This window comes from Oryzias latipes, chromosome 21, assembly GCF_002234675.1.
Source record: "Oryzias latipes chromosome 21, ASM223467v1".
Classification (NCBI taxonomy): Eukaryota; Metazoa; Chordata; class Actinopteri; order Beloniformes; family Adrianichthyidae; genus Oryzias; species Oryzias latipes.
Genome location: NC_019879.2, coordinates 26,557,628 through 26,578,824, shown reverse-complemented (window position 1 = coordinate 26,578,824; position 21,197 = coordinate 26,557,628). Strand labels below are relative to the sequence as shown.

Here is a 21,197-nt window from a genome sequence, read left to right as displayed (position 1 = left end):
CCACTCTGAAACATGCCATTTTGTTTGATTGGAAAACTGTTCAGTATCTGGCGTGGCCATCATAAGCCTCATGCAGTGCAACAATTTCCTTTGCATAGAGTTGATTAGGCTGTTGATTGTTGCCTGTGGAATGTAGGTCCTCTCCTCTTCAATGACTGCACAGAGTTGCTGGATTTTGGCAGGAGCTGGAGTGGGCCTCAGGATCTCATTACGACATCTCTGTGCATTCAGAATGCCATTAATTAAATGCATCTGTGTTGGTTTTCATCCATAACCTCTGTCTGCCCATACCATAACCCTACCACCAACTTGGGATACTCTACAACTCAACTTTAAATTGTCTACAAGGGTTTGTTTGCTTACAACTACAAGCTTTTTCACTTTTTAGTCTGCTCCTGATTTTCCACGATATGAATAAATAAATACTCATAAAAACAGCTTTAATCTTAATTTTTTTATACGTGTCTTCCATCATAAGAAAATGCTACAAGAACATGTTACAAACACCATTTTTATTTTTAACTTTAAATGAGTTCCGTATTTGTCCAGCAGATGGCGACAAATCCCTCTGCTGGTGACTGAGCATGCTCAGAGAAGTGAGCCCGGCTGCTCTGAAGCGGCTACCCCTCCGCACCGCTAGGGGTCAGTAAAACTGCACTCCCGTCACCATCAACAAAACAAGCTTCGTAGCCGAAGAAGGGGGCCGACACTGCAGTGCATGCGACCGTACAGCCGCTCTCAGCCTGTGTTCATCTTTCCCCACCGGCAGCGACGACGCGGATGGAAAACGGACCGCCGCCTGTTATTTGAGGCGGCCGAGAACAGCTCCCCGCGCGCGGAACATCCCGACCTGCCCTCCGTGAGTAGCCGTCACGGTGTCAGATTCTGTGGCTGCGGGAGGTGAAACACGCTAATGCGTTGTGTGGGTTCCGGTCGTGTTTATATAATAAAAGGCTGGTAATCCTCGCGACATCACAAAACTGTGGCATTGACAAGAACGCGTCCCGCTGTTTACCCCCCCCCCCCTCCTCCGGTACATCTTGGGGGGCAGGGGAGGGGGGGGGGGGGGGTGCGCAACGCGCTCGCTCAATTAACGGCGGAACCGTGACACGAGAGAGCGCTGCTAGCTGCTGCCGCAGTGATATGGCGCATGTATGCGCGGAAAATGCGCAGAAAGACGCGCAGCGTGGGAGAGAGAACACGCCGTTCACGCGCAGCGAGAAGTGGGGTCTCCACAAACACACCAGATCTATTAAGGATGACAATGTTTCTTTAGAGAAAAGCCAAAAAAGCTGCACGCGCACCTCTGTGCACAACTTGATCTTAATTGTTTGAAGTGCGAATGTGGGACTGGGAGCTCTGGAGCATCACAGGAGTGAGTGACAGCCTCAGTCTCAGCAGCAGCAGCTTTCTGCTGACTGCATGCCCACAGCATAAAAAGGCTCATTTGCTGAGTTGAAGTGAGGAATGGAGGTTTTAGCAAAATGCAGCTGCTGCAGTCAGCTGAATCCGTGCAGGCAACCTTGGCAAAGCTGCGTTTTAAAGGGGCCGACTGCACTTTTGTGTTCTGACTTTGAATGGGATGAATGGCTGGAGGATGAGGAGGATCTGCAGCTGTCCACGCGGGAGCAGACCACCCTCAGCTTCTCAGTCAGCCTCCTGTGTTTTGGGAGCCCTGGGCGACGGGGAGAGGGGGTGTCCATCACCTTCACTCAGTCCCGCGTGCACTTGCCAACCTCTGGCATCGATCGGCATGTTGCCCCAGCCCGTGGGCACCGTTGTGTAAATCCTGATGCTGGTGCCCGTCACGGGGATGCAGGGCACTATAAAAAGCTTGTCCTCGGGGTTGGAGCTGATGAGGAGGTAGAAAGCAACAGGGGCTCGACTCATTTACCGAGAGAGGCTGCAAAAAACAAAGACAGCTCTCACCAACTACTAGTGTCTGAAACACAAGACTGAAGGCTTCGATTGGAGCATTTCGAGAAAGATCAGTTACATTCTGGGCTTCTGTGAGCCGACTTTAAATGAAAGACTGCAGCTCTTGTGAATCCCGATCCAAACGGCTGTCAAACTCCACTCCTGGGCAGACGTGTCCTCCCGGGACGGCCGTTTGGATATGTGAAGGTGTGTATGGGATGAAATGACCGTGTGGCAGCTCTCGCCGTCTTGTGTGTCCGATCAGGATAAACCGATCCCAGAGAGGGGCTCCAGCTTTGTGGGAACAATTTTACGGACAGCAGCGGTAAAGGAAAAGCCGTGGTCTGTCTGCGGAGAGATAAACGCTGCTCCTGATAGCGGCGCTCTAATTACAAAGGGGATTTCCTTCCCTTATTTTGGGTCTGAAAGCGTATTCAGCAGCGCGTTTCTGCTCCGGTGTTATTTACTTTATCTTGGGAACTTTTCCTGCGAACCTCCAAGCATCCTGTTTCCTCAGCCGGTTGTTGATTTAGGTGACCAATCGGCTGTCGTGTTGGCCAATCAGCAGCCTTTTTCTGTCTGCTGAGTTGAGATTAAAATTCATCGGGCTTTATACAGAGGCGGAGAAGATACTCATGATGTTTGGAAGGGCTTGTGTAAGACTCGGCTTGTATAATTCCACGCTGGATGGTGATCCGCTCACTTTGCACGCTTTGGGGGTTTGCAAATATGCGCTGCAGCGCTCTGAATGTTCTGGTGGTTTTGCAGGGGGGTGGGGGGTGGGGGGGGGCAGAAAGTAGATCTATTTCCAATTTCCAAAGAGGCTAGTCTGAGAATGACTTTCATGAATGAGCGATTGCGCCGTAGTCGCCTCCTGATTGCTAATTGCTGGAGTATCATGGCACACGTGGCACAAAAGTGTTGTTGGGGGGGTCATGGGGGCTCCCAGGAATACCTGGACCCATCTACCACAAGAACTTTTTTAACAGCAGACCCATGAATGTGTGTGCTGGGTTTTTGCATTTGGAGTCGATGTGGAAAAAGGAAGAGCGAGTAAGTGGATTAACTGGGTGACGATCAATAACTGGGGGGGTGGGGGGGGGGGACTGGCACATAAAGAGCGACCCAGTGTCTATGACTGCAGGGAAGGACAGCACTCTGAAAAAAAATCACGATTGACGCCCTCATGGAGGACATATACGCTCTCATTTTGTTTTTGTTTTTATCTTCAGGACTGAAAAGCAGCTTTCAAACAGCTAAACGAGTGATTCCCCTTGTTTCTAACCGTGTTTGGATTTTCTGCGTCTGCTCTCGTGAGTTTTGGCGTCTTGTGCAACGTCTCTGTGAAGAATGCCGTGTAATCTGTATCTTTGACTCCATCCACTTGAGGACTTTGTCTGCTGGTGTCTTTCCATTCTCTTAAAAATGGAAATGGTGTTTTATACATACTTTGGCATTTTTCTGATGATGGAGAAAATTAAAGTTAAATGGCATTCTGAGTATTTCTTTTAATCCAAATTGTAGTCAATCAGGAGCAGAGAAAAAAAAGCTGTTTAAAAAACGAATTTGTGATGTAAAAAAACCCCAGGACGAGCCACAGGCCCCCGGCTCCATTCCTCTGCATCCACTTGTAGACGACTAGATCCATGTGCGTCTTTTTCTCCAAGCCGTACGGCTGCATTATTGCCATTTTTGTTGCACTGTTGAGGTTAGGTTGGACCGTGAGGGGCTGTAAGCTAGCGGACGGAGTGTAAACAAGGAGTTCTCAGTTATAGGTGACGGGAAGAGGCAGCGGGCTTGCTCCACAACTACAGTCCCACCCACAAGACAGAGGGGAATTTTTTAGTGAGCTTCTGCCGCTCTACAGAAACTATGTCTTAGGGTGTATTCAGACTAGAAAAAGCATTTGTTCCGGACAGTAGCCGCGGTTACATGCGCAAAGTATCTTGATCGGATCAATGGTCGGATTAGAAAACAACCGTGTACGTGGGCCCAGGAAAACTTTTTCCGTTTATAACAAACGTTCACATGGTCTCACTTTCAGTCGGAATAAATCCTTTCGGCATGCGCAGTAGTGTTGAAAATACCGGAAGAGGAAATGAGTCCCGTTGTAAACAAACTGAGTTGTCATAGACATTTATGCAGCAGCTCGGTAAGATACGAGATTATCTTCCAAACGTGCTTTTATTACTGTTATGAATATTACGAAGCGCCTGTTTGCTCATCATTTTATTTTTAATCCGTGTGGTCAGTGCTTTTTTTTTGTGGAAGAACGGAGCTGGAAGAAAGGTTAGGAAAAGGCTAACAACATTAGCCTTGTTTGATGACCACAGAATTTATTTGGGAAATGCTGCAATCTACATCTTGGCTGCACGTAAACATGTGGGAATAACATCAGCCTTTATATTGTCGGGACACGACTGGAAACACAATTCCACATGATTGTTTGAACGGTTTCTAAGGACTGAGCGGCATTTCTGCCTTGAATAGCTCACACCCCTCCTGTCCGCAAACACAAACCTATAAGTCCGGCTGCTCTGCTCACAGACACGGTTCACTCGCACGGAGTAGCCGGCCGGTCCTGTTTGAGCTCCAAAGCTTTCTCTGACGCACCGCACCGTCTATGCATGACGTTAAACCAGAGCAGTAGTGACACACGGAATGAACTGTCTACATGCAACACGATCGGATAAACAATCGGCGTAACCCACCTATCTCGATCTGAACGAGTCTGATCGGGGAAGAGTATTCCAAGCGGCGTGTTTACATGACGCATTTTTCTTCTGATCAGGCGCTCTTTCCTATTACTTTTGTCCATGTAAACGCAGCTATTGTCTGCTCAATTTGGTCTTGTTTAAGTCCTGAAAGAGCGTTTCCTGATCCCACTTCGGTGTATTCAGACTAACAATTTGTTCCAGATTGTCGAGGGAAACAAACTCTGGTTCACTTTAAGCGGACCAAATGTGTCCTGTCTGAATAAACCCCTAAAAAAAGAGATTTGATTCTGGCTAAAAATGGCTTAATCATAAATAAAAGACCACTGGGAAGGGTTTTGAAATGGATAAAAAAAAAAGATGATCGGAGTGGGATTTTAGCCGTTCTTCTCAAAGCCTAAGAACATACAGCATCCGTACAGGCCGCCCCCCCGCATGTGGCAAACATTTGAGTTATTTAATGATCAACAATTCAAATCTGGAAAGTATTTCTTCATCCTCCAAGCGTACATGCATGGTTCATTTCGCTGCTTCTTCTTCTTCTTCTTCTTACAGATGAGCCGTTTGCTGGCTAAAACCATAGAATCCAAGGTGAACTGTGTTTTTATTTTATTTATTTTTTACCAGCTGCTCATGCCGAACACCAGCTGTGTTCATGGCTGACTGGTAACCTGACTCCACTTTGACAGGTTGTGCACCTGCATCCACACTATTCCTCTGTGGCTTCCGCATGCTCCACAAACTCTCACAGCTCTGTGCTGGGACTCTCACCTGAAGACCCTTCTGCTGGGTTCTGCTGAGTTCTGCTGGGTTCTAATGGGTTCTGGAGATGCAGATCTATGATTAAAAGTTTATCTTTTAAAACAACATTTTTCGTTTTGGCCTTTTTTTGAGCGAAAAACAGTTGTGTGTTTTGGATAAGGAGTCCCACAAATGTGCCGACTGTGGTTCCACTTTTGATTAATGTCAGCTAACATGGTGGAGGATGGGGAAGAGAGGGTGGAAGAAGTGAAGCGCACAAACTCTCAACAACAATCAAGCTTTGCTGGGGGGCCGCAGAAAGTAGTTGGTCAAAGTGTGACCTGGTTTCACCTTTAAAGCATGTTCTACGGCTGTGCAATTCAAATGTAGAGCCGAAAAACGGACTTGTGTGGCGACACCCTGAACGCGAAATGTTTGAACCTGGAAGCCCGAAACGTCTTGTTTACATAGGCTTTTCACTGGAAGTGGTCTCTTGAAAGCGCATTGCAGAGGGCGGTGTGAACTTTGCTACCGAAGTCCACGCCCCCTTCTAGAGAACCTATCAATCTAATGTTTTGAACGTTTGATTGAGGCGTCTGATTGGCCAGTTTATTACTTGAATGAGTTGCAGTACAGAAAAAAATATCTTGGAAAAAAATGAGGGAATAGCAAGATCATGTTAAAAAAAAGGAACACAGCAACAAATGGTTAATCTAATTCATATAATAACTTCACACTACAACCTTGTTAGAAAGCACAAAAATTAAAGAAAATCAGGAGAAAAACTATAAAGATGAGAGATTTTAGTCATTTTTCTTTCGCTCTTTGATTACTTTTGAATAATAAACTAGTATGGGGGCACAGAGGGACTTTGCTTCTGTGTCCCAGACGAGAACACACTTTGGTGAAAATCTTTTTTAAAAAAAACAACAAAAAACTCGGAAAACTATTAAAGAAGTTGTATCTGAGGATGGTTAGAATTTCGCTGTGACAGAGATCTTCATTTTTGAAAGAATATTGTGTAATCAGGTCAAGCTAAAATTAAACCGTTTGGGTTATTATCCCCTTTAAAACATAGAGATTGAGCCAAAACACTCCAGCAGCCAGTTGGATGTAAAAATAAAAAATTACTGGCTCCCTTTCCCCCCCCTCCCTGAGTCTGGCATAAACGTGAGCGGGAACATTACCTTCATCTCGTCGCAGCAGAGCACGCACAACTTCATTTGAAGGAATGCTAGGACTTTTTCCCAGAAAGAGGAACTAAGAAGATGTGCTTCAGCAACACACAGAGTATGGATAGATTTTTTAAGTAGATAAGTATGGTTTAGCTTTTGCCCCCGTGAGATATGGTGTTTGGAAAAGTTGCATCAGAGCAGATGCAGAGCAATACAAGATTAATCCTTTAATCTAAAACGCACAGATAAATTGTGTGTTATTTTGTCGCCGTCTTTGACTTTCGGCCGCTCCCGTCCAAAGACTTTGAAATAAAGACATGGTATTTATCGCTTTAAGCAACGCCTAACTCTAAAGTTTTTCTCTGTGACTTCCGGGTTAACTTCAGCAGTAAACAAAAGACGTAAACATCATTGTTGTTTTGGACCATTTAACAACAAATCCTGAAAATGTTCTCCACATTTTAGCTGCCTACACTGATAAATGACAAGAAGATGGTCCTTTCAATTTAAACTGACAAAAGCGTTCGCCAAACTGGCTTTAATTCAGTTTTGGGTGAATGTTTTGCAGGAATGTTGCTATATTACTATGATTGCAGACTGTCATATGACATCACAGGGTTTTCGTAACATTCCTTTTTGAATATTATATTTTTTATTCAAATTTGCCACTATATTTACTACAAAACCAGTTTTTAATCATTTATTTCAGTAAACTGAACTTAAGTCTCTTTTTCCTCTACTAAAAAAATACAGATTCCAGTTTATTATATTCTTATTATATTGCTATAATTACATTGAGTACATTTCTAAAGACCTTGAATCGGGGATCTGTGTATTCGCATGCCTGTAACAGCTTTTGTCTAGAGGATTAGGGTCATTTTTATGAAACCTGTTCGAACCAAACTCAAAAAAGTTACAGAGCAGCAACATTAAATTGTAAAAATTGAAGTCCCACTCCAATCATCGTTGTTATATTCTCAAAGCGCTCCCCGTGGTCTTTTTATTAAGATTATGCCATTTTAGCCTAAATCAAAGAACGTGACGTTTTCTAGGACTTAGTTCCTGCAGAGCAGCAGGAGTTCATTCAAAGCTTGTCTCTGACTTGGCGTGGAGGAATACCTGCCCTCCTTCCTCTTCCTGTTGCTGAAAGGTATCCGCTTAAATGCTCTCCAGCTAGCTTACAGCCCCTCACACCCCAACCTAACATTAGCGGGGCAACAAAAAGGGTGAGCAGTATTGCAGCTTTCCAGCCGTAAAGTTTTCAGCCAGATTCCAGCTCAGACGAGGAAAACGTAGACGTGCATGGATCTTCTCATCTACAAGTGGATGCGGAAACGTTTTTTTTTTCCATCTGCTAATCATTCACAATGTTTGAATAGAGAAATACTCAGAAGTGCAGTAATATTAATATATGTGTGCCCCTTTAGAAACATGCCACAAGAACATTTTAAAACCACCATTTTCACTGGAATGGGTTTTAAATCTCTGTTGAACATCCAGACCACCAGCATTTTTACTCTAATTAAGGATTAAATATGGGATGTGGATGAGAGAAAAATAGAGTAATCAGAAGGACAACAAGCCCATTGCCCATGTTTACATGTACAGCTATTCAAACCACTGACCCAATTCTAAATGAGACCGTTTTTTTCAACTGCTGTGTTTACAAGAGTCCTATATGGGATACTGGGTTTATATTTGCCTTTACATGTGGTAGAGTCGAGCCTCATTGTCATTAATCTCATTACACATTTCAGAGCCATCCACCCTTGTGCTGTTTGCGCCCTAATTACATCCATATCCCTGAAAACTACTCGGGTTTCTCCTTTTTCCCCCAAAGTATGCTTCTTATTTCCCACAGCCTTCCTGTTTTGCACCGATTCAGCTGGAATCTAGGGCAGCACTGTTGTGTTGGGAGATGCTTTGAAAACCCTGGCAGGATGTGAGAAAGCAGTTACGGTGTGTGCAAGTCTGCATAATGTGACCAACGTGTGCATCCTCCACATGTCCTTACTTGACTCTTTCTTTCTCTCGATCCAACCTTATTTGGGCTGAAGTAATCAGAAAATTGTTGACATCGCTCTTCTGTTCATTAGAAGAAGTCTGTCGTAAAATAAAATTAACCGTTTGGAGGGGAGAGCACTTATGAATTCTGCAGGTAGGAAGAATTTTTATCTGTAAGATTTGAACCCAGAGAGGTTCTGAAGTGGAAAAAGGCTATTTTGGTTTGCTGAGTGGTTAGAGTGGGACTTTTTCAATAATTGTGTTTGACTTTGTTTTTAACATATACCCCTTATTTAGGACATAATTTAAAAATGAAATTTATCTTCATCAAAAAAAAGAAAACAGAAATCTGATGGTCTTATCTGGCTGCAAAGTACAGACTGTTTAGTAGCTATGATTGTTCTGGTCAATGGCAGAGGGGGTGCCACAGCACTTTCCCCTGGATCCAGGAACCGTTTGTGCCGTGAGAAGAAAATGTGACGGAGAACGTAATGATTTTGACCAATAATTCCATTGATCAAATTAAAAAACAAAACAGAGAATGTGAGGCCATTAGGATCAAGACAAATCCCACCCAAACATGGCGAAAAAGGGCGTTTTCCATTTCCGTTTCACTGTCTGCTCAACAAAATACTTAAAACCTGTAGATATGCTCATAATGGTGAGGAATTCTCATGGATTTAACACAGAGACTGAATATTGTCAAGACATTAAAAACCTTGTCTTGGGTAAGTAGTCAGACTGTGCCTTGCGGCTGGGAGGAGCAGTAGACAACTAATCAACCTCCTTTCATATTATTAACTAGCTTAGTTGGTAAAGTGCAGGACTGGCACATGAGAAATCAGTGTTTTGATGAACTTCCTCCAATACCGTTTGTGCTACTGAGTGACCACATATGTAGTCTGGGTCCGCCTGTGCCGGTTCCCAGTCCGGATAAAATTCAGGGTTGTGGCAGGAATAATCTCTGCCAAACCGCCTGTAGGGGGAGTACCTGAAGGGGTTTGCCAAAAGGTGAATTCTGCATAAAACAATGGCCCTAAAGAAAAAACGACTGACCCTAAATCACAAATCAGATCCGTATCCCAACTTCCAGTTCCAGAGTCATCCCTGGTAAAACCTTCTTTCTCTACCAGCTTGTTCAATTTTTTCTCACATGGCTGCACAGAAAACTACTGTATCCATTGCATGTTTCTGCAAACAACAAATGACCTGAGCTTTCCCAACATCCAAATATTTTATTTCCGATTATTTAGAAAAGTTCTAACTCTCAACCCAGGTTCTCTTGTGGCGTTAAACTGAATCAAGAACAAGAAAGCAAACTAAACTAATAAATACGACTGTTCAAAATCGGATTCATTCCAAACCATTTAAGATTGTTATAATCCAGTCTTGATTGTTCCAACATGGCCTATATGCCCGAACCCTATTTTATTTATAGCCTGTAGAGGCCTGGAATGCCTTACCGTTTTCCATTTCATGTCATTAACTGGCTTAAATTAGAACCAGAATTGATTTTGTTGTTCTTCACATACAAGGAGAGGTCAATCAATAAATCAGACTGTACAACTCAATCATACCGCTTCATATTTGCTTAAGGGCACTGTTGCTAATTATGTGCCGTGTCAGACTCAAAGAGACTGTTGCAGAGGCTTCAACTTGGTGGGATAAAATAAGATTAATATTAGCATAACTTTATTTGTCAGTTGTGGTTACTATTTTGAATTTAAATTGCAGACCGTTCTGCGAAACCACTAGTAAGCAAAGAGTCAAGGGGATAAATTTAGCCATGGTGTTTTGCACAAATATAATGATGGTTTGAACAAAGCTGTGAGGCGAAGTTCTGCCGTGCCACTGTAGAGTTGGTGGCTGGAGCAGGAATTAAGGCCCCTCCCTGTCAGTGTCTGCGTGAGAAAAAGCTTTGCCTCACAAACGCACATAAAAGTTGGTAGATCCTCCATTAATCCTGTTTTTTTGCGTATAAAAGTAATAAAACAAAAATGGTCTGAGGAGTTTTGCTTAAGTACTGTGTTATTGTCTCACTAAAATTGTTTGCTGTTTATGAATTTCACTCCTTACAGGACTATGCGATGTTGCTGACCAATTCCGTTGAATTCATTCCATTTTCTCACGCTTTGCTCAACACGGTAACTTTGTCCAATCAATGCAGCTTTGCTTTAATTTTGGCCAATTGTTGTACTGTAAGTTCCACCATCAAACCTTTTTCCACCAATCAAGTTCAGAGGCTCAAACTGAAACATAAGTGAAACCAATCAAACATCCGTGCCTCTTTATACCGACATGCCTGATAAAGACCGAATCCGAATTCATTCCCTACCCCTACGGCTTCTCCCTACCCTTAGCCCTCCAAGCAGAGAGATATGAAAAAAAATATTGTCTTTAAATCTGTATGACGTCATCAAAAGTCACCGGTCATCTACGTTGGAAAGTAGCTGCCAGCGCTTGGAAAATACATAACATCTATTTTAAAAACTTTCATGCAAAACCAAAAGTTAATACTTACCGGTACATTTAAATGTAAACTTCGGTGCTTCAGAGGACACCCACATGTATGTTCTTTGCGTCACAAGTGCGACATGGATCACCCTACCGGTGGAGGGATAACCAGCCCTAAGTCGCTACGGCTTCACTTAAAAAAACAAGTTGTGACACCACTAGAGCTCCAAATGCCCCCACAATCGGGGCAGTAAGGAGGAGCCAGAGGGTTAGGGAATGAATTTGGATTTCGCTATTAAACCCTTTTTATTATTCTACACCCTTGAGTGGATAATTATTATTGATAAATATTGCAACTTTTATCGCAACATTTTAGAAAAGCGGTTGGAGCTTCAGGCTTTTTGTGCTGCAACAATCATAAATCTCTCTGGAAGCTCTTGAGGAACTGATTGATGTTTGATCTCTCAATCATCTTAAGACTGGTCCCAAATCTTTTTATAGTTTTAATTTTTAACCATTTACTGGTTTTACATCTGATATTTTCACATAATGGCCTTTAATGTTCGGCAGATAAATGCAACAAAATCAAACGACGCGACCAAAATAAAACCTGCTATTTTCTTAGCATCGTCTTCATTAGATCAACGGACACAACTATGGCAAAAAATCCACATTTTTAGTAAAGACTCCAGTTCTTTTTTTCTGTTAAATGCAGCTTTATCTGAATCTGAAGGCTCTTCTTGTGTTTCCTCACTGCCTCTTTTACTTAACGGAACTTTCCAAAGACGCTTACTTTGGCTTGAGGGTTTCACTTTACCAGTTGTGTATTATGTTACCGTCCGAAGCAGCTGCTTTAAGAAGGTAGCAGATGTAGGTAAGACACGTGACAGAGGAGAGCATCTTGAAATGCATCAAGAGTGAGTCAGAGACCGATGTGGAGGAGAGACTCAGGTTGTTTTCCAAAATAAAAAATCCTCTGATAGTAGAGTGGAAATAATGTAAGTTATTCTTTCTGTGCAGTACCAAGTGACCCGGATGTTGGGGACCCCTGATCTAGCAGATGGGATGATTTACATTTGATCAGTTTTTCAGGTTTAAGATTTCCTAAATTCGTACAATAAACAAGAAACTTGGCTAGGAGCAGTTTTGTTTCACTTGCAGACCTGACTGTAATAAATGTTGCTGAACTCTTTCACTAATCTCTCAGGTGGAAATCCATGTGCTCCTAAATCTACAGGCCGGATTTGCCAATCACAAAGCAGCATTTTCCATCTGTGCATATGGATGGCTTATCTGTGCCCATGATTTACAAATCCAAGCATGCTGACAGTTTGGATTTAGGCTCTCCTGGTCCGTTTCTGAGCTCCGAAGCCTTTACTCGTTCATCTCACACCTCTGCACCAGGAATGCTTCACTAACTTGTGCAATACAAACCGAGCACTCCGCCCTGTTTCCGTCTGTGGTTTCACACGGAGCCACACGACCCATTCCACCCACGTTGAGTTGTCTGAAGTTAAAACAATGCAGAGTTTAGGCAAAAGCTGCATTAATACCAGGGTGTGGGTGGAGTGGGTTTCTGACCATCTGGCTCAGAATCCAGGCAAAAAGTACATCCAGATTAAAAAACAAACAAAAAAAAAACATTTCTCCATAGTTCCACTTTAAACAAAGTCCCATGATGAATTGTCAAAACGTTCCCAGTGGTCTTTTAAATTACCGTTATACAGTTTTTAGGCAAAATCAAAATCCCCGTGGTGTTTTCTCGACGTCTCTGCAGAGCAGTAATAGTTCATCAGAAATTCGCTTCTGAGTTGTTGGTGGGACCGTTGATGCGAAGCAAGCCTGTCCCTTCTTCCCGGCATCCATCCGTTTACACTCTTACAGCCCCTCACACCCTCTCTCACACCCAACCCACAGCGAATTGAATTAAGAAATACTCGTAAATAATATCAATTTACTTAATCTATTTCCTCCATCATCAAAAAAGCCACAAGAACATGTCAAAAACACCAAACACCTCATTTTCATCTGAGTGGATCTTTAAAGCAGAGAGTTGCAGCCTCCTGCAGGCAGCGATGAGCACGTTTCCCAAAGCATGATGCAGCCTCCGAGGATGGATGATGTTGCGCTTTTGCATGACATTCTCCTCTGCGCTGACGGGGGCAGCATCACCGCTGCTCCATCACCCCTGTCCCCAAATTACAGCGAGCAAGAGAGCTTCAGGTTGTAGCCATTATTCATCCAGCCCACCGCCACCAAGCCTGCAACTCACATTGCAGCAAAACAGAGGATAAGTCTCCTTTTTGGGGAAGATGGTAACCTTTAGAGAGGAGGTGTTATGAGGGCACAGACAGCTCCAGGTGATCTTCAGCGTTTTTGTGACTTTCTTTTCACCAGTTCCTGAAACAGAAGAACTAATGCACATGCCAGACGTGGTTAGCATCAGAGCGTGAACGCCATACGGTCCTATGTGTCAGCTTCCACGCCAGAACTTTGACCCTTCACGGACAAAAATGCTCCTCAGGTCTTCCACATTTGAAGTATATTGATTGTTACTGAGATAAATACTGAACCTTAAACAGCTTGTGTTAGTCAAATCCTGCTGAGCTGGAAACATTGCACTACTCTTTCTTATGGTCTCTTGGATGATGTGATGAGGGAGCGTTTCCTCTAATGCTGTTCACCATTGCATGTTTTTTTTTGTGATGTGAAAAAAAAAGATTAAGCGGCAGAATCGTGTGAAGCCAACTGTTTTTGTTCTGTGAGCAAGTCCGAGTGTTTGTTTGCGCTCTCTAACCCCAGCTGGTGGAAGCTTATGGGGCAGAATGCTCAGGCTCTCTGCTGGCGCTCATGGCTGCAGGCTCTGTTTCAGCCACATTACTGGTCTGTGCGAATGAACGGGCTGATTTGCAAATGTGCACTTTTAACACTTTTCTTTTTTTGAAGCAGAAAAAAATGTTGATACCACTAAAGATGTATGCCTATTCACTAATGTTACTTGCATACTTGACCTTAACTGTCTGACTAAAACCTTTTTTATAAGCTTCTTGTACTGTTAGAGTTGGTTAAAAGTATTTTTGTGAAACTTTTAATTTCTTTTTAAAGCAAATTTTCAGATATCTTCTGAAATCTGGATCTTTAGTTGTCTTTTTATTACAAAATAATTAGAATTAGGCCCTTTAACAGACTGGGACTTGTCCACGGTGAACCCTGCCTTCGCCCAAGTGACCCTGAACGGGACTCAGAGCGTTCAGAAAATAAATGGATGGATGGATGTAGGGCTGTCAATGATTAGTCAACGATGTCACCGGACACAAACTGCAATTATTAATGTCTCCTTCATGATCGTGTTTACAATGGCCTGTACTTAACGTGTTTTGAAGCACACGCCACCCACACATCACTGCCAAGGCCGAGTCCCTGATTGGTCACAATGCTGCGTTGCTGCGATTCAGCGTGAAAAAGTTAAGCCGGTTGAACTTTCAGTGGGTGACGTTCAATGAACAATAATTATTTATATTATGAATAATAATAATTGATAACAAATACATACTGTTTGTTTTTGATTAACTCCAGTATACATTTTTATTTTTATATTGGCTCTAAAAATATGCAACAAAATGACAGAAGAACAAGTTTTAACCAGTTTAATTCTGTTTCTCAGCCACAAGAAGCAGAATTCTCTATTATGTGTTCTCGGAACAAGTTTTTAAACACAATTTGAGTCATTTTCAAAGATTCTGGTGAATTCTGGTAAAAATGTAAAGTCAGGATCCTCTTGGCCAACGTAAGATCTTTAGTGTTGGAAAATGATCTAATAATCAACACAACATTCAAGTAAAAAAAAACGTTTTTTCTAACTCCAATTAAAGAAGAACGTAGAAGTTAGATAGATAGATAGATAGATAGATAGATAGATAGATAGATAGATAGATAGATAGATGGAGAGTACTTTATTAACCCAGAGGGAACTTGCTCATCCATCCAGAAGTTGACTGTAAAATAGTGACATTACCACATGTGCAATGTATACCCATAGCTAGCTAATGGAAAAGGTCTAAGACAATTAATTATTTTTGATGGGAAGTTTTACTTGACTTCTTTCCAGATTTGTTTGAGGTTTTCTGTCACTTCACTCAGTATTAAGTTCACCTAAAATGATTGGAAAGCGTTCTCAGCGGACATTCCTGTTCTTCATATTACCCAGATGCTTGTACTTTTGAAAGAAGAGTACCTGTCATAGTCTTTGTAGAAGCTTTTAGATCTCCTCTGTACCAGAGCCAAAGCCACAATGCCCGAGGGCACGGCCACAGTCTCCTGCCAAGTTCGTGAAAAGTCGCTCTGTGTTTTTCCAACGCCGTCTTGAGCACGCCGATGGAGCATATGCCTCCGACTAACATCCACCCAAAGGTCGACATCATAAAAGTTCACTGGGCGTGCGTACCTTCCCCTCAAACCATGCGCTGTGTCATGATCACACGTGTTCTTCTGTGGATTAGAGGAAACCATCAATAATGCAGCCCACTGCATTAGCTGTGAAAACTCTTCTTGTTTTAATAAGCCCTCCTTTCTCCCTGTTTTTATAGAACACACGCTTTGACGGTAAATCTTCTGCCCACAAGCTTGTTTTGCGAACATTTGAATGACTAGGTGAAATCCTGCTCACGTTTAGCCACATGCCCCTCCTTACACTCATGAAAATTAGGAGTGCTAACAAAGAAAGTAGAAGTAACACATCTGGATCTCTCGTTGATGAACTTACAGATGCACGTAGGGTATTCTACACTGCAGGAAGAGGTCGAAGCACAAGTGACTGCGATAAAATAGAAAGAAAACATACAGTTTATTAGGGAAAATGTTTTTTTTTCAGTAACTATTATGATAACTATTATGATCAATCATTTCATTTGCCTTAGAAAAACCAAACCCAGCGAAACCTTTGTTTTGATGTCTGTCATGCTGAGACAGGTTGGCTAAACAGCGATTGGGAAACGGCTGCTTTAAAGAGGCCTTTGGTATCGAGCGGTCCATCAGTGTGACAGCTGTGCTGATCGATAGATAAACTCTGTACCCTCCACGCTCTTCCCGGTCTGAAGCTGGACGTGGATTTCAGGGAACTGGGGGGCTGGCAGGTGCTGCTGATCCATGGGGGCATATTTTTGTTCTCTGCTCACTCAATGGGAACATTTTAATTTGATCCCTTTGTTTTTTTAAAACAGGTCAGGATTTGCTTTACCCCTAGGCAATTTGTGTTCGCGCTTGTAAAGAAGTTGCAAAAGAGCTTCATGTTTTTGAAAACAACTTTCACTTTGCCGTACGTACAAGGACGCTTTACTGCATTAACAGCTAGTGGTATCATGTTTTAAAAAACCACAAAGAAGCTGCCACATCGCTTTATAGAAGGCAATCAAAATTATTTTCCAAAGGGTTTCATTCTAAAAACAAGTCTGAGAGCAATTAGACAACTTGGTGGAAATCTGTTCAGCATGCAGACTGCATTTTCCAAGGATAATGATGGTATTGTTTGTTGTCTGGTGTGAGAAAATCCCGCACATCTCATCAGAATGGCCTGTTCTCTGACTTTACATGCCCCAGCTTTAGGTCATTTGCCAGTTCCCAACCCAGATTTTGATTTGACTCAACAGTGGAAGAGGAAAAATTGATTTTGAACGAATAAAACTCATGCTGGTAATTTCAAAAATTGATTCTGTGACTCTTTGACCCATTTGAACACAGTCGACGTTAGCTTTGTTCTATGCATTAAAAAACAGTGTTTTTGGAGAAACGTTGTTTTGTGTCAGCAACAGTCAAAGACGTTTTCTTTGTTTTTACTGAACCAGATTTTTGCTCACATTCAAGCACAGCTGGGGCCAGTTATTTTGAGGTTAGAATCAAACTTTTCAGTTTTGAAGGCCAGAGATCTGTCTTACAGGCAAGGAAACGGATGTCCAAGGGTTTGGCAGAAAGTAAAGATGAGCAGGCCACCAAATGAAACCAAAAACAATTCTTAAAATATGAATATTTAAAGAAATTACCGAGTCAAAAATACACAATTAATCATATTGTGATGTTAAATTGAATGAAAAAGCTTGTTTGCTTATAAATTTGCTTATAACAACCCAAGTTGATAGAGATTTATGTATTTATTTTTCTACAGAGTGGATAAAGAAAGGCTTGGAATTGTTTGCAATTAGCTAAACCAAAGAAGGAAATGAATAAAATCTGTAGACGTTGTAAGTAGGGCTGCATGATATGAGGAAAACTTGCGATATGCTATGCTAGTGATCAATAATGCGATGACTATATCACTTGCGATATATGAACAAATAGCAAAACAACCAAAAACGTAAATTCTATTTCACTGCAGTTTAATCTAAATACAAGTCAACATAACTCAAATTATACTCCAAACAACCCTCGTCTACACAGGAGATGAACATCTAACATAAAAGGGCTCCATCTGATTGGTCAAATGCATAAAGGGGTTTTTTGGATTTGCTAAATACTTTTTTAAAGTAAAAATTTAATGCGATTTTTGCTGCCTTTTACGATATGCATATTACACAGCTTGATATCGTGATAACGGTACATTTGCGATTTATTGTGCGGGCCTAGTTGGAAGGAAATATTTTAACCCCATTAACACAGGAGATGACATCACAATAATACGCTCTTCGACATACTGTAAATCTTTGACTTTTTCAGTGATGAATCAGCTGATTCTGACGTGGAGAAAAAGTGGCTTTTAATTTGGGCTTTGTGCCGCGAAGGAATGTATAAGTAATGTAAAGTGTATAATGGCGCAAAGTCGCTTTGTTCGGCTGATTTGCATTGATTGGATCTCACTATTGTGAGGTGTTGCATATGTGTAGCTGCGTTTCCATTACACATATGCGCACAACTTGATCGAAACTCTAGAAATGTTAAAAAAACAAAATTTCAAAATGGCACCATTTCCATAATTATGTAAATTAACACAAACCATCTCACGCAATAAGTCATTCAAAGACACGGTGACGGATGTGAACAATACTTGGATTTACACCAAATCCATTCAAATTTCTGCCACGGCAATAGCGCTCATCATCATCTATCAAAGCAGACATTGGTGTCTTATTCAGGCCATGGAGCAGCGAGCTCCTAACACGTGGGAGGAGCTACGGAGGAAACCATTTTGGGAAATGGTGGTTGGTGATTTTACAGAGGAGCTGTGAAAAAGCTCAACTTTCGATGAGCTTTGGGACCTCTGTGCAGCGTGGTATCCCGTTGTTGGTCATATGACTCATTTCATTCGGAAAAAAGTGTTTCCATTGCAGTTTCAATTTTGGTACACCTTAAAAACCCACCCCTTCCAAACGGAAAAACTTTTTTTCCCGACAAATGTGAGTTTTTTTTTCTCTCTATACTGTTGTGTCTCCATTAGGCAAATTAATTATCCAATTTGCACAATTTCTTAGTTAATGGAAACTGGCTCGTGTAAGGCCGCTTTTCTCTGCGTCAGAATCAACTGGAGTTATGCTAATTGCATCAACGGTTGAAGAGTTACGGTAGTCAAAAGACTGTTAACACTGCTGTCTCTTGTGACTCCCTGTGATTTACTGTAACTCTTCGTCTGTTAATGTAACAAACGTACTTGTAAATGACGTGATTCCAACAGCTTCTGCTTTGTGCCGCTAAGTTGCTGTTCTCCACGCCAGAATCAGAATTATGTTGATTGCTTTACTACTGTAAAGTATAGCATATCAGTGCACACTGAAGCCAACGCTCCACTGTTGAAGGGTTAATCTATTATCTCTGACTCCAAAAGTGCCCAAAAGATACAAATTGAACAAAATCCGACTCTTCTCAGCAGAAGCATGGGGTTGCTCTGATGGGAACCAAACAAACAAAACCTCTCACTTCCCTGCGAAGTAAAGTCTGGTGCTGAAATGTAAAAGCAGACGGACTATCCAGTGAATGAAGGAATTGATTCAAGTAGAAGACATGAGCGCTGTGCATTCCCAGTGGGAAACAAAGCTCATAGTGCAAATTCAGAGAAGCTGGAGTCAAGGTAAGGTTGTAAAATGTCTCAGATGTGGAACGACGGAGGTTGCAGGCTCTGATAAATATGTGATGCTCAGAGGACTAGCAGTGTTTTCTTCTTTGGGCTGTTTTTATTTTTACTTTTCATAGTTGTTGTCCTTTGGGCAAACATCCTCTCACCAGAGTAGCTGCTCTAACTTCTCGATGTTTTCAGGTAAATGTTCTGCTCTAAAAAGTGCAGTTTGAAAGAAAACCCACTCAAGTGAAGGTGTGACATTCGTCAGCATTTCTTCACCCAAGAAAAGTGAAACCAGTATCACTATCCTGCACTGAATGCCCTTTGAATTTAGTCAATCTGCACCTGACCTGATGCTGTCAAGTGCAGGGCTGCACGGCGGAGTAGGGGTTAGCACTGACCTCACAGCAAGAAGGTCCATGTTCAAATCCCAGCTGGGTTATTTTCTGTGTGGAGTTTGCATGTTCTCTCCGTGCATGTGTGGGTTATGTCGGGGCCCTTTGGTTTCCTCCCGCAGTCTAAAAACATGCTTCATAGGATATTTGGTGGCTCTGAATTGCCCTTTAGGAGTGAATGTGTTGTTGTGTGCCTCTATGTTGCTCTGGAACAGACTGGCAACTGTCCAGGGAGTTCCGCCTTTGCCCTTCAGTAGCTGGGTTGGCTCCAACAACCCCGTGAACCTGTGACCCCAACCCTCAAAGGGTTCAGAATTTTGAAGTATTGAATGAATAGTTTTCATTTTTATACTGAAATTTGAATACCCGGGGGAGCCAGTTTAGCTCGTGCTGGTTTGCGGCGCCTTCCGTCCGTGAAACCCGGGTTCGACTCCGGGCTGCTCCCTGTTCCCTTCTCTACCTCTGCCGGTTCCAAGCCCGGTTTGAGAAGGTTGCGTCAGGAAGGGCATCCGGCGTAAAACATTGCCAAATTTACCATGCGACTTGTTCGCTGTGGCGACCCCTGATGGGAGAAGCCGAAAGTGGAAGACTGAAATTTGAATACCTAACAGAATCCTATTGTCTATGTCGTTGGGCTTGTAAAGGCAGTACACTTGATTCAAGCAATGTTCAGCTAAACAATATCGTTTTTGTTGTCTGTTGGTTTAAGCGACAAGTCTCTCTAAGCAGTGTTAACAAGACCAAACTTTCTAAAGTAATTTTGGATGTAATTTTGTTTAAGGTATTTCTAGAAATCTGTATAGAGAAAGCTATTGATCAGGAACCAAAATAACATTTGGGGTTTATGTATTGGCTTTAGTATTGAAGTTTTTGGGTTCATACTAGGGATGTAACAGTTTAGACCTTTCACGCTATTGCCTTCCTATGTAGCCACAAGGGGGCCCGGGTCTGGGTTTCCCTGTGCCGGTCCCCAGTCCGGGTAAAATGCAGGGTTGTGTCAGGAAGAGCGCTCATCGTAGAATTGTTCCGCTAAACTAAATATAGAGTTCAGTGAAAGCTGATTCGCTGTGACGACACTTGATATGCAGTGAAGGTGAACAACAAGTAGGGATGCAACAGATCACTTTTCCTACTGTTTGGGTCAGACCTCAATTTTTTTCGGTCACGGTTTTGTTTTGGTTCGATATAATAGGTTTATTACAAAACAACAAAAAATAAAATAAATATAGGATTCTTTTTTTTTTTTTTGCTAGTTAGAAAGTAGCAATGACGATAAAGCTTGCAGTTGGTTTGTATAAAATCTGGTGTAATGTAATTAAACAACAAATAACAAATATTTCATAGGTTTAGAACAACGTACATGTTTGACATTTTCAACGTGAACATGAAGCAACGATTCATGCTCCCCACAATTTGGTTCAATGGTGTTACATACGGTTCAGATCTAGTGGCTAAACTGGCTAAAGCAGTATACAGCTGGAGTAAAAAAAAATTTTTTTTTTAAATACGAGTTTAAATTTGGGAGGTAGGTGAACCTGGGTTTTGCATTCACATTGCACTAAACCACCTCAAGGTTCATCTGCAAGTGAAAATTCAGTGAATTGGTCCACACCTGAGTACAGGTGAGCTCCCACACAAACCAAACGTACTACCCAGGCACCAAAACTCCTGTTTCTGAGAGGTACCAAAGCTCACAATGCAGCAGGACAAGGAAAAAAAGAGTTTAAGAGATTTTTAAAAGCCATGCAGGCTAAAACTG

General features: G+C 42.2%; 1 protein-coding gene across 1 annotated transcript in view; it reads left to right on the top strand.

The window, feature by feature from the left end:
- Positions 1-692: 692 nt before the first annotated feature.
- adarb1 (adenosine deaminase, RNA specific B1) overlaps positions 693-21,197 on the top strand; it is a 130,336-nt gene continuing 109,831 nt past the window's right edge. The window contains exon 1 of the mRNA XM_023951137.1: positions 693-859. The gene's annotated coding sequence lies outside the window, so the exon portion shown is untranslated. The remainder of the gene's footprint in view (positions 860-21,197) is intronic.